Source organism: Mauremys reevesii, linkage group 7 (assembly GCF_016161935.1).
Source record: "Mauremys reevesii isolate NIE-2019 linkage group 7, ASM1616193v1, whole genome shotgun sequence".
In the NCBI taxonomy this organism is placed as follows: domain Eukaryota; kingdom Metazoa; phylum Chordata; order Testudines; family Geoemydidae; genus Mauremys; species Mauremys reevesii.
In genome coordinates, this window is record NC_052629.1 from 91,737,240 (window position 1) to 91,750,383 (window position 13,144).

Genomic DNA, 13,144 nt, shown 5'->3' on the forward strand with positions numbered 1-13,144 from the left:
TTATATCTAAAGTCCAGGGCTTTGGTTCATTCCCATCTCAAGTTCTGGGCCATCTTTCAGTCTAAAATGTTGACAGAATGAATGTTTAGAAAGAAAACCAGCCAGACCCCAATTGTAAAAATGAGTCTTTCCCCTAAGGAAACACATCAGACTTTCATTTGGACAATCTTCACTCTCAAACAAGACACTTTGAGTAAACATGCATGCACACAAACAACCACCAAAGTGAGTGCCAAATTCAGTGCCACAGCTCAATAGGACTAAGGTTGGTTTGGAATGGAATATGGCACATAGTCTTCATGGCAACTTGCTATGGCCACCCATCATAGAACCACTCAGCAGGTCTCAGGATTTATAAACTCCTCCTGGGGCCCAATCCTTCAGTCCTACTGTTCAGCTAAGTCTCATTAAGGTCATTGGGAGCTCTCCTCGGAAAAGAGCTGTAGAGGATGCAGGCCTTACATTTTATTATATTAATTTATATGTTGAATAACACTGGTATTTTTCAATATTCAGGGGCTTGTATACATGAAAAAGGTACCCTGAATAAATATTAACAGCCAGATTGTTCAGTTAGTGTACTCAGAACTGTGACTGTGTTCAGTGGCCACTTTCTATGTGCAGTGCTTGCAAGTTAAAATCCAATGTAAACATGTATTTTGTGCAAATCTAAAAATGAATGAAAGTAAAGAGGAAATTAAGGACTATGCTATAAAGGCCGACATTTTAAATTTATAGGAACACTGTAAATGTGCAATTATGTGCAATAAATAGACTATACTGGTCTGACACAGTTCAATGAAATACATTATTTTAAAATGTCGACCTGCTGTGGCACTTCAGAAATCAAAGGAACACTATAATTTTCCTTTAATGGGAGCTAATAAATATAAAGGAGGACATGGCTATTGACATGGATATCTTATACAACAGAGTTTTTTGAAATATATTCAGAATAAAGTGAAGAGAAAGCAAGGAACTTTTTCAACTTTCATTTTAATATTATATCATACCCTTATAATAAGAAATCTCAAAGAACCAAAAATATCCTGAGATTTGTTTGTCATGATTAAAGACGCTATAAATCAAAGCACATAGGTAACATTTATATTTTGGCTTTCTGTATTTGTTCTTTGAACTTCAAAGGATGATATTCAGTCTGATGTCCCAATGTGTATTATCCCCCAATAATGGGTAACCTTTGTGATACCTCAGTTATATTTCTGAGCTCCATTTAGTCCATTCCACCTTCTGAAGTCTGAGAGGATAGAAAGAGGGGCTTGCAAGGACAAGAATAGTACAAGCTCTACCAAATCCTTGTCTCTGGGAGCCTTCTATTGCCCTGAAAAGAACTATGGAACTAGACATTTTAAAAAGACATATTTTAAAAAGTGGGTTTTGAAAACTCTTTTCACAGGGCTTTTGGCATAACTTTCTGACTTGTATGGCTTTAGTTTGAATTTAGTAATTTTCATGTCTGTTAGTGACTACTGCTCTGAGGTTTGGCATGCTCTTTGCTCACAAAAAGTACTGCTTTAGAACAGCTGTGTATTTGTGTAGATGTCAACAAGTACCCTCAGTGGCTTCCTGATCTGGAAGAGGCATAACAATGATCATTTATTTTATATAGCTCCTATCTCCTAAAATGTTCTAGGTGCTTTTACAATAAGATAAATACTAATGAAGAAACAGGTTCTGCAAAATGCTGAACTCACTATAGTAACTTTTGTAGATATATACATTTGTTTTGTTAACAAATACAATAAAAATCTTCTTCCAAATGGGAAACACACTGAAAGCTCTTGGGAGAATCCACATAAATGTTTTGTTGCTCTAATCAGCTCATTTTCTAATGGATTACAATAAAACTTATTTATTTAAACTTTGACATAATGACTATACAGTATAAAAATATTACTGATTGTTTTGCCTATAACATTTATGGTTAATTACATAACAAGGTTTGTAGACTGCCCAAGCCTAAACTGATTTTTTTTAAATGGAATTCTATTTAAACCTACCCCCAATAAGTTGTCATGTTTATGCTCTTCCTTGTGTACAGTATAATAGATTCTTTAAACTTTGAAAGTGAGTTGTTGTGGCCTAAAGTAACAAATCAGTTTTGGAATGCATGCTGTCTGTTGTAAATGATTTGGAGGTAATAAATTTTCTGTTACAAAGCAATAGGCAGAGTTTTCATAATGTTGAACAGTTTAGACTTGTCTTGAAGGGAACAATGTCACTAAAGTAATGCACTGGTTCCAACTATTTGTTGTTACAAAAGGTGATTTTCTTTTTCCTTAAGGTAGAATCCTCATCAAATTTCATGCTTTGCTGTAACTTGTTTTATTTCATATGTTACACAAACAAAAATATTTGAGTAGAGTTGGGGAATCTATTCCTTTCTTCAATGTAAATCATCTTATGCTACTTTGGAAAATTCATAAATATTTATCATAAAAAGAACCTATTTAAAGTGGATATGCTGAGCTCCTCAGGATTTTATTACTTTTAGAACCCCTATGTTTGAAACTGAAAGGTTGAAAACTACAGTAACTTGTATGGTTTTGCTTTGTTACCTTAAATTTAATTTTTCAGAACTGTACTTGGGTTCTGACTCTGAAATATAAAAAGGTGGTATTTTGTAGAATTATCTCTCCAACAAATAGATGTTAAACTAATTCTGATGTTCCTAAAAATTCTAGATTTTAAACTTTGATATGATAGTTCCAGCTAAATATATAAAACTCTATTTTTATGGATCTGGTTTAATTTCCAATATCCATTTCTCTGACTGTGAGGTAGCACATATGAGGCAGTTTGTCTGAACATCCAGTTTTAAAGAATATTAAAATTGAGAGATACAGGAAAGGAAAATTTCTTAATAAGCTACAACCATCTGAACAAGTAACATTCCTTTACTGACATTTGTTTCCCTGCAGGCTGTTATACTGCAGGGCAAGTAAGCGTAGAGAAATAGAGTGAGTATACCTCTTAATTATAAAGAAGACAGAATGTCTTCTTTAAGATTTTCTTTTGTTTGGATACTTCTATACTCGTTCTGAGGGTTATTCTTGATCAGTTAGGAAGGTGAGTCTTAGATATGATTTTCTTTAACCTATATCACAAGCAACTTTTTATTAAGGCCTGTAACCTAGTTAGTATGTTAGTCCTCTATTGGCTGGGGAAACAGTTATACTCCACCTAGTATATTTAACTGGAATCTTCTAATACAAAGAACCTAACTGATGTATTGAAAACTGGGTTGAAATTCTGATCACTTTAAATTCTCAAGGGTTTTCCTGGTACTTCTTCCCCAAAAAGGATCATTGTGATAATCTAATCTGACCTCCTGTATAACACAAGCCACAGAATTTCTCCCAAAAATTCCTTGAGCATTTCTTTTAGAAAAACATCCCATTTTAATTTTAAAATTTGTCAGTGATAAAGAATCCACCACAACCCTTAGTAAACTGTTCCAATGATTATTCTCACCATTACAAATGTATGCCTTATCTCCAGCCTGAATTTATCTTGCTTCACCTTCCAGCCATTGGATCATGTTCTACCTTTCTCTGCTAGATTGAAGAGTCCATTACCAAATATTTATTCCCCCATGTAGGTACTCATAGACTGTAATCAAGTTACCCCTTCACCTTCTCTTTGCTAAGCTAAATCAATTTGAGGTCCTTGAGTCTATCACTATAAGATGTTGTCTACTCCTTTATTCATTCTCATGCCTCTTCTCTGAGCCCTCTCCAATTTATCAACATCCTTCTTGAACTGTGGGCACCATAACTGGACACAGTATTCCAGCAGCAGCTGCTCCACTGCTAAATACAGAGGTAAAATACTTAACTTTTCTGCTCGTACTCAAGATTCTCATTTTATGCATCCAAGGATTGTATTAGCTGTTCTGGCCACAGTGTCACACTGGAAGCTCCTGTTCAACTGATTATCCACTCCCAACCCCAAATCTTTTTCAAAGTCCATGTTTCTCAGGACAGAGGCCCCCATCCTGTAACTATGGCGTATATTCTTTGTTCCCAGATGTATGCATTTACATTTAGCCTTATTAAAACAGAAATAGTTTGCTTGTGCCCACTCTACCAAGCGATCTAGATTGCTCTGAACTAGTGAATTATTTTTGTTGTCTGCAAACTTTATCAGAGATTTTTTTTCCAGGTCATAGATAAAGATGATAAATAGAGCCAAAAACCAATCCTTGCGGGACTCCACTAGAAACATCCGCTTAGTGACAATTCCCCATTCAGTTATATTTTTGAGACCTATCAATTAACCAGTTTTAATCCATTTAATGTGTGCCATGTTAATTTTATATTCTACTTTTTAATCAAAATGCCATGTGCACAAAGTCAAATGTCTTATAAAGTCTAAGTATATTATGTCAACACTATTACCTTTATCAACCAAGCTTGTAATCTCATAAAAAAAATCAAGTTAGTTTGACAGGTTATATTTTCCATAAACCCACATTGATTTGCATTAATTGCATCACCTGGGTCATCCTGTTTTACTCCTTTTTCAAAAAAATTGGCACCCCATTAGCTAGCTGTCTTACAGTCTTCTGGAACTTCCTCAATGCTCCAAGACTTACTGAAAATCAACATTAATGATCCAGCAAGCTCCTCAGCCAGCTCTTCTAAAATTCTTGGATGCAAGTTATCCAGACCCGCTGACTTAAATGTCTAGCTTTAATAGCTTCTGTTTAACATCTTCCCGAAATAAAAGTGGAATCAAAAGTGTGTTATCACCATATAATGAGACTGCATCATCTGCTTTCCCCCCCAAATACAGAACAGAAATATTTATTGAACCCCTGTCTTTTCTGCATTATTATTCATAATTCTACAATTTCCATTTAGCAATGGATCAATAACATTTTCAGGATTCTTTTTGTTTCTAATATATTTTAAAGTTCATTCTTGTCCTTAATTCTGCTGGCTACAGATTTCTCCATGTCTGTGTGCTTCCCTTACCAATTTTCTAGAATTCCTGACTCTTGATTCATATTCATTACTATTCACATCCTCTTTCTTCCATTTATGTGTGTGTGTATAGCTGCATTTGCTACCCCTCTAACCTAGGTTGCATTTTTTAAAAAAACAGCACAGCCTCTTTCCTCATTTGTGGCTTTGGGGAGATTTAGTAAGGTTCTTAAATGATTCCCAACTATTCACACTCTTTTCTGGTAAAATTCTTCCTCCCCACTGATTTAACTCATAATTGCTTTCCAATTTGTGAAATTGGCCCTATTAAGTAAGTGTGTGTGTGTGTGTGTGTGTGTGTGTGTGTGTGTGTGTGTGTGTGTGTGTATATATAATACATATATAAAATTACTGATCTGGACTTTATTCTGTGTGCACATTGTAAATATGATCAAGTCATGATCAGTTCCTGTTTATCTGTAAAGACAAGGTCTAATATAGAATTCCTCCATGTTGGCTGCAATACTTTTTGAGTTAGGAAATTGTCATTTATAATATTTAGAAATTCCAAGGGTATCTTAGTACTGGCAGCATGAGACTGCCAGCATATGTCACTCAGATTGTAGTCCCCCAGAATCACAGCATCTTTTTCTCCCATACATTGTAGATAGGTGCATAAGGAAGTGATCATCTTGTTCACTAGTGTTCATTGGTGGTCTGTGGCAGTCACCAACTAGTACCCCATCTTGTGTTTTATCTGTTAGGACATTGATTCATAAGCACTCAAGATCACTTTCTTCCAAGCAATCAGTGACTTGGAAATAGGTAATGCCATGTTTTCCATAATGTCCCTCCCCTATCCCCTTTTGCCCACTAAATCCTTCCTAGATAGGTTATAACTATTGATTTTACCATTCTGAGAGAGTGAATTATTCCACCAAGTTTCAGTAATATCAACTAGGTCGAATTTATGCTCCTAAATGAGCAATTCCAATTCCTCTTGTTTGTTACTCAGGCTCCTAGCATTAGGTTATAGTCAATTCAAGAATTTCTTCTCTTTATCCCCTTTGATTGTAGGGAGCAGCCTGCTTACGGGTTCTTGTGCACGCTTCTGAATTCTAAGAAATAAAATCATGTTACCCTGAAACTTCCAGCAACAACAGTATTATATGTATTTTTAATCAACGTCTGTTTCTATGCTATGAAATTGAGTATTCTATAAAACTATAGCCCTGTTCAGAGATCTGTCTGTCTTGGGCATTTTTAAGGAACCAATAACGCTGTTGTCAAAACACCAAACAAAATGAAGCAGCATAAGGGCTTTTCTACACTAGAAAGTTGCACAACTTCAACTATGCTGGTATAGTCACAAGTGGTATGACGCCTCCCCTAGTGGGGACACAGTTATCTTGGTATAAAGGTTATTTATACTGGTATAACTATTCCCGTGCAGGAAGGGGAATAACTATACCAGTACAAGGTGAGTCAAACTGACACTAGGGCTTTTACTCGTATAACTACTTCAGTAAAAAAACAGCCCCCAACCAACACAGTTATAACTGTAACCCCAGCTTGCTCAGAACGCCACTCTGTCTCCATCTAGTGGCATCTAGGCAGCTAGAGATTGAGCCTGCTACAGCCTTGGCTGAGAGGTGTTTTTTTACCTCAGGCAGTAAAGGCTCATGCGTTCAGCTCAAGAGATTACAAGTTTGATCCCTGCTGCCAAAACCCTAGTGTGGGTTGGCATTACATAACAGAATAACTTTAAGAGTAGACCAGGCCTAAGAGTCCAGAGCAACTGGTGTTTTCTATCTCTGAGATGGACTTTTAATTCTCAGTGTTCAGTGTTGATTACTGTGGTAGCAGTAAGGTGCCTTGAAGGAGTTATAAACAAAGTTGAAGGAGGAGTGGTGAGCTGAAGAGCATGTTATGCATTTCAGTGTAAAGATGTCACATGGGAAATAATATAATGAAGACACTTTAACAGTGTGTGCTGCACTGGAATGTATTGTTCTCAAGACCACTGCTACCTTTTGATGCTTGCAGCATGAAGGGCTACCCCTGAGTGTTGGGAGGGTAGCCACACACCTCCTGGATTCTACAGTTTCTTTAACAGACTTCACAAAGGTCTTGCTAAACTTCATTATTAAATGGCTACATTTTTACTGGTAACTGAAATGATGGCTCAAAAAAGTCTATCTTTAGAAGTGCATGCTAAATTTTGTGATTAGGATAATCAGTCATACCACAGGACATACGATGGTTACCTCTGTGGGGTAAGTTGGCTATATGTATTAAAGCTGTTCAAAAATTTCCAAATATCAATTGTTGACCAAATAGCGTACGTTTGTTGTAAATGTCAAGAACAAGTAATCCTGTTTTTCAACCAGCTGCAGACATGGTGGAAAATTTTCAAAATTATAGTGAAAAGGGGGATTTACTTTTTATGACAATTCCCCCCCTCTTTTTTTTTTTACCAGCTTAGTTATGTATCATTACGAGGGAGGGGTTGTCTTCCTGTTGCGCACCAGATCGTGGCTACTCTTACAATTCAAAAAGTCAAGATAGATTGATTCATGGACATATCCAATTTTTAGATATGGTTGTTTCTTCTAGGTATCAAATTTCTTATCCAAATATCTATGTAAATCATGCATGATTATCATATATACAATATTTTAAAGTGAGACTATCCTAGGAAGGAGTTATCCAAGTATGTACTAAAGACATGATGTTAAGGAAATATTTGTTGCATATTAAAGAATGAATAAAGTGCTGTGTTTCTAAGTAGGGATATTATGACTGCTCTTTTGGATTAGTCACAGAGCCCAATCATGTAGTGGTTAAGCAAGACTTGAGTTGAAGTCTGTGGAGTGATTTGCTTGTTTAATAACTGCAGGATGGGGGAGAAGGCACAAGCTTTAAATTTAGATGTTTGGGTTTTTTTATTTTTATGGGGGCTGTAAAGTTTGAGAATGTCTTGGTTTTAAAAAAAATTACATCACTTCCTCCTCCCCCTTCCTCTTAACACACATGCTCATTAATCAGCCCAGATAATCTGTGAAAGGCAACCATCTTGCCTGTGATACAGTGTGGGATATTCTGGGCTATTTCTGATGGCCCTCCTCTGCTACTCTGCAATATGCTCTGTCTTGCTCATTGCAGGCCAGTTTTACTCCTAGCGCTAAAAGGACATGCTTGAAATTTGCATTAGTATTATTTGTATAAGATAGGACTTCAGTAAATGCTACACTGGGGTGGGGGAAAGCTTTTTCACCTGCAGTTGTCATCCTTTAATCTTCCTCCATTTTAATAACTTCCCTGCAACTCATGGGTTTCTAGAGAGGGAAAAGAAAGTGTGTATGTTGACATTTATAAATATTTGATGCATAATTCCTCCCAACTGCCATCTAGCTGCTGTTTTTACCATAGCAGTTTTCAGAAAAAGTCTCAGGATAGTCACAGCAAAGAGCAAAGGATATAAAAATTAAAACCCCCATTTTAGTGTAAATAAAACAGCTAATAAAAGGCAGATTTTTAAAACCTAGTGTAGTGGGTGCAGAGCACCAAAGCTGAACTTTGTCAACTTGGTCAACTCTCCCAAATCTTACTTATTTTTCCTTGTAGGAGGGAGACAACCAGATTTACTTGTGTGGTCCTTTGTGTTCCTGCAGTGTTTTGGACCTCTTTGTTCTTCATTAGTTTTCCATGTAGCCAAGATGTAGCTCTCAAGGTTCTCAGTGAAATTACTTAAGGTGTTACATCATATCCACCCTACAAGAATTCGCAAACATCAAAAATCGATATTTTTTAAAAAGACCAAAAATGGGATGTATTATTGACAGCCTTGACAAAAATGTGACCCTAATTACGATATTAACTATATAAAATTGTTAAGATATTAGATTAATTGGATTATACTGTAAGAAATGTCAAGTTAATGATGGTGTGGAACACTGAAACGTTAGTTATGATTTATGCTCTAAATTTTATGAAGTTTCTGATATCCTAAAGTAAGAACTTCAAATATTTGCATGCTTTCATGCCCAATGCCATTTCATTTGATTGTATGAAAAGAAAGTGTACATAGAAGTAGAATATTTGGACACATGTGGCTAGTATACTATAAAACTGCATTTATTAATTGATAAGCAAAGTTGCCTACCCAGGAGCTGGTAGAGCAAACAAATAAAAAATGGGTGAACTAGTCGGGGATGGGGGCAGGAATGTGAATGCATTTTGCCCAGAGCTTTTGTTAACTCCTACAGCTAAACTTTAACTGAAATGTTTGCTTTAGAACTCGTTTGGAAAAAGGTGTACATTTTTTTATGAGAAATGTTTTGTTGAAATTTTCCAAAATTTCAACCTACTCTAATTTGGTTCTCTTTACTTCTTTGTGTGTCTAGGACTGACAGTTTGAGATTGTTGCAAATATTTTTTCCCCATTTTTCAACTGTAATTTTAAATTGTCCCCTTTTTGTTGAAATTTTAAAATGTTACGTCAAAACTCAGAAAATTTTTGACCAGCTTTACTAAAAATGAAAGAGCCCAAACCCTGTGAGTGGTTATAGTTATGTTACTTAATGTAGAGACAACAAATATGCTTAAGTCCCAGAATACTGCACTTTACTGCAAAAAGGTGCAGGATTCCTGCTTTTATAATTTTTGCTGTAATTTAAAGCTGTTAGAGCACACTTCCCTCCAAAAAGTCCAGTACACATTCATTCTGCAAACAGACTGTAGAGCTCTTGAGTGAGAAAAAGCAGAAGCCAGCCTGTCATGTAGGCATTTTTGTTTCCACATTTTCTTTATCGCCAAATAAAGAATGTGTTTTTCATTCACACCTACCTCTAACTTTATGTAGCCTAACCAACCCTTCAGTGCATTTAAGAGGAGTAGAGGTGTCATGCTAATGATATGTTACTTTTTCTGCCTTTTTGAAGGGCAATTTAAATTGTCTTCCTCAGGCATGGCCTGCATTACTGATGCTAAAATGTATGCGAGTAAGTACTGTAAATGGATATAGTGTAGGAGTAAAGATTTTGTTCTTAAGATTTAGTAGTGATTTTTTTTTTGTTATTGAAATATAAATTGCCATGGCTGGTTAAGCCTACAGAGTGTGTTCTCTTCTTATTAACACCTCTAATGTGAAGTCTTTTTTTCATATTCAAATGACTTGCATGTTACTAGAATTGCTTCTCAGAATCTCATTTGAACAGAAAGGCACTGAAGGGCTTGCCTCAATTGTTTTTCAGTTGAAAGCTTATTAAGATTTTTTTTAATCTTATTTCATCCTTTTCTAATACTTTGGAACAGAAATAAGTAAAGGCAGGTAAAATTTGAGCCCAGTGTTGGCTTGTATAGATAATCCTGTATTTTGATATCTCCATTCCCCTAAGTCAACTAAATTATTTAAGGAATAATTGCCTGGGAAAGACTAACTACTACTACTTAAGACCTTTATAGTGACACATCCATTTGACAGGGGGCTTTTGAAGTAGACTTACTGAAAATGGACATTGGATGCTTAAGTGGCATTTTTATATGTATAGATTTCTTTAGGTATATTTTTACACACTGTATGGTAGACCTCCTTTCCGTTTTCAAAATAAATTCAGTGCTGCTTTAGAAGGGCCCAGTCTAAAAAATTGCACTCTGTGTGTGACTCCAGTGGCAATCAGCAGCTAGTGGTTAGACTGAGTATTTTATGAAGGATTTATTAAAAACACTTCAGTGCCACAATTAAGTGTGTGGTATGTTCAAGTATTATTTTGTATTTACTCTATGGTGTGGTACACACATTTGTTTGGAGTATAGAAGCTTCTAAGAATGCCAAAATAATGAATACAGATCTCCATCTGATGCAACTGTCATAGCTCCGTTGAATTCAGTGGAGTTATGACTATCTGAGGATCCGCTCCTGTCCTAAGTGCCTTTCTAATTTGAAATGGGCATTCACAGAGCAATGGTTGACAAAATAGGGGCAGTAGATTGATCACAGATGGGTTGCAATGCTGAAAGTATGCCCAGAACTGATTGGTAGCATGACAATTTGTTTGGGGTTCATGCACACTTTGATCTTCTGTGCTTTAATAACCTAGTGAGGATAACAATTCTTGATAGTGTACATCTTAGTACCCAAAGTAGGTTCTGCCCCAGGCTCAACTGGTTACTCTCTCTGGCAATCAACAAAAAGAATGCCATGCAGCAAATACAGAAAAAAGGCATAAAACATCACTCTACCATATTGACTCTGAACAAAGATGAGAAATGAAGATTACGCTCTTGAAAATCCAATGTGCAGGACCACCAGACTCCCCATGAATTTACTGCTCTTCTCCCTGGAAATTTGTATCTTCTTTGGACTACTTTTACTGGACCATAGTGTAGTCACAACTAGATGACTCCTCACTCCCTCCCCAATCTGTTTGCTCCTACATCAGACTGAGTGCTAGTCAAGATAAGTGAGTGCACTGCTTTGCTCTATGGACTTGGGTGTAATGGGTTGTACTCATCTTCAGCATCAGAAATTAGAGAGAACAAAAAAAGAACAGTCTTTATAAGAGTCCAGGAGATCAGTTTTAACAGTTAGGAGCAGAAATGGAGTAGGGGTGGATGGACATACTTGACTAAAGTCTCCTCCCTGTTCTGTTGGTGGCAGTAGGTTAACAGAGAACAATTTGGCATACAGATTTTGAAAAGAATTGGTTTAATTTTTTTTCCTTAGTTGCACAAAAAAGTCCCTGACAAATGTTGCTTTCATTCTAAAAATAACCACAGCATTTATAGATTGTTCGGGAGAAAATCAGTATGATAACTTTTCCAACAACATATGTTCTAATAGCTGTAAAGACCATCAAACTCTTCAGGTGCTCAGAAGTAGGCTCCTGAAAGATTTTAAGGGTAGATCTATGCCAGGCACAGATTCCTGGAGAGAAGTTTCTTATGTCTGACAGCAGCAGTACTATAGTGGAGGATCCCTGATCCTTTCTACTGGTCTAATATGATGGCATATTGCTGTAAAAAAGTGAGAGCAGTCACTACGTTCTGCTGGCGCTTAGACTTCCCTTCTCTGACATGTTTTCCAGGCCTTCATTTTCACTCTAGCCATGCAATCATTTCACAAAGATTTCTTAGCCTTCAAGTTAGAACAATCACCCCCATGATTGGAGGAATAAAACCAGGTGATGTCCTGGCATCATGGCAAGATTGAGGGCCCATGATTTGAAGGAATCCATGTTACCAGTATTGTATAGGAAAAAAAATTAATACTTACCCAAATCTCTCAAGTCTGCAAAACTGGGCTGGAGGGAACAAGCTCTGAGGAGACCTCTGTAACTGTTTCTGACCATTGCATAAGTAGTGCAAGAACAGCATCTTTTGGGTACAGTATTTGAGCATGTCTCCTGATTCCAGCTGGAATCAGAAAAGGACATTGGGGATATGAAAAATAAGAAAGTAATAAGGAAATTAAACTTTCTCAAACATCAATTAAAAAAAAAGAAGCTAGGTTCAAATTTTGGGCAGAGTTTCGGCTCGGTCCTTTATCCAAACCAGGTCACCTAACCCTAGCTTTCTCCTTTCCCTTAGGTATAAATTGTTATATAGCTGAAGGGAAGAATCTCCCCAGTTAAGAAATACCAACAGAAGAACTTGCCTCAGCTGGTTACAATAGCTGAAAGAACTTATTTTTTAAACAAAAGCTCTTTTAAAAATCCACTGAAGCTTTTTCACTTAAGTAATCTGTTTTGTTTCTTTTAATTTTTCTTGTCTGTTGGTTAGGACTCCCTGATGTTATGGGCTTTCCTAGCTGCATTTCTCAGCGAGTTCCCAAGCACATTCCCATACCACACAGGGCTTAGCTATCAGTGTTCTCTGAAAGGGTGTATCTTCCTATGCTCTTTACTGACATTGCACTGAATTCATGGACAACAATAAATTCTCTTTGGGGTAATTCATAGGAAGTATTAAAGAAAAAGATGATGTAGATTTGTTTCCAGTACAGCACCCAGCATTGGAAAAACAATGTAGCAAACTAGCCATCTGTCTAAACACTCCTCAGCTTTTTCGTCCAAAGGCTATTTTACTGAGTTCAGTGTTGAATGTTTGTCTGTCACTTGTGGGTTGCACAGAAGAACAGTTTCCTCTTGCATAAATATTTATACAGCAGATACTTGTACTTAATATTGCTTATT